Source organism: Macaca nemestrina, chromosome X, assembly GCF_043159975.1.
Source record: "Macaca nemestrina isolate mMacNem1 chromosome X, mMacNem.hap1, whole genome shotgun sequence".
Lineage (NCBI taxonomy): Eukaryota > Metazoa > Chordata > Mammalia > Primates > Cercopithecidae > Macaca > Macaca nemestrina.
This window is the reverse complement of record NC_092145.1, coordinates 20180922-20182524: the sequence shown is the minus strand read 5'-3', so window position 1 is coordinate 20182524 and position 1603 is coordinate 20180922. Positions and strand designations below refer to the sequence as shown.

General features: G+C 49.2%; 1 pseudogene; it reads right to left on the bottom strand.

Annotated features, from left to right (window-relative positions):
* Positions 1-627: 627 nt before the first annotated feature.
* LOC105481459 (tRNA (guanine-N(7)-)-methyltransferase non-catalytic subunit WDR4 pseudogene) lies at positions 628-1398 on the bottom strand (annotated as a pseudogene).
* Positions 1399-1603: the final 205 nt, after the last annotated feature.

Here is a 1603-nt window from a genome sequence, read left to right as displayed (position 1 = left end):
TTATGTTTCTGTACTTCCCACACAGAAGCCACTCACCATATGCGGCTCCTGAGCACATGAAGTGTGACTGGAGCTGGGGATGGCTGAAGAGTTAGTTCTATTTGAGTTTCAATAGCCCCGTGTGGCAAGTGGCTACTTGGAGAGCAGCATACCACCTGAGATGGCAAGAACAACATGAAAACATCCTCCATGCCACTACAAAAATGTCTGCCTATACATCTTAGAGGAAGATATGTCCAGCATGAACATCATCACGAGTGTGGTAGAAAAATCAAAAACTGCCACTGCTACAGGTTAGCAGATTGCCTTCAACATGAAGATAAAATGCCTTCAGCACTTCCACTCTGCCCCATAGTCTCTTAGTTGAGCTAATGCCCTGGACAGCTTCTCTTCAACCAGAAGGGGCACAGACACCAGGCAAGAGCCTATGATCAGTGGTACAGAATATTCTAGAACCCAGGAGACCATTCCATCCACTGAGCTGAGCTGGTCAGACCTAATTAATGTCATCTTTTCCTTCTTAAAGGGAGATGTCAGGATGAGGAGGGAACAAATAAAAACTGCTTTTGCTGTTTCAGGGTTGTGAGAGGCACTACCAACCACCAAGGTCAGCAACTCAAAGCCACCTCACTCGGCCTCAACTTTTTGGTTTGGGGCCCAGGTGGGGGACTTCTCTAGCTGCTACTGCAGTCTCTCCTCTTTCTTCTTCAGATAGAAGATCATGTTATCGAAGATGGCCTTATAGAGACTGCTGAAGTTGGCATCTGTGACGTTAGAGCCTTCCAGCATGGCCCAGTTCCCACGAATAACACTGGAGACTTTTTTTTTTTTTTTTAACACAGTGCATTCAGGAACAGAATGCCACTGGCCACCCACAGGCCTGCAGACCACCAGGGGGATTTCATGGCAGTCTGGCAGCACCCACAGCCCCTGGGTCTCCTCGAAAGCCACATCTCACACTTGGTGTTAGAATGACAGATGCTGCCTGTACACTAAGTTAGCTGTCTGAGAGCATCAAGCTGGAAGATGTGGATTACAGGAATACAGTTGCACAGAAGTGCCATGCAGTTCTCCTAGCACCAGAACGTGATCCAGGATGTGACAAACCTCTGGGGCCCCAGGGGCCCATCAGCTCTTGCAGACTGGCCAGGTGACAGCAGTGCAGTCGATGGACCACTTCTGTACTCCCAGAGCCTAAGAATGCAGTCCCTGGAGGAGGACAAGAAACAGTTCGGGCTAAGTGGGCACCACAGAGATGTGACTCACAAACTCTGTGTGCCCGAGGCAGAAGGACTCGATACTGTGAGGTGCTGTGGCCTAGCTGACCTGGATCTTCTCATCCCGGTTGGCGGTGAGGATGAATCAGTTATCAGGACTCACAGTCACCTCTAACAACATTGACAGGTGTGGCAGGTCAAGTCTGCCACATCTGTGTGGCTCTGAAACCAAAAAGGAGTGCACATCTCCAGATTTGTCGGCCACCAAGACCTTCTCTTCAGAGGCTGTAAGGTCAGGGCCATACACCTCCTTACCATGGTCCTGACACTCAGACATTGCCATGGTTTTGTATGGAAAAGAATCAGCCAACTACTTACATTTCATA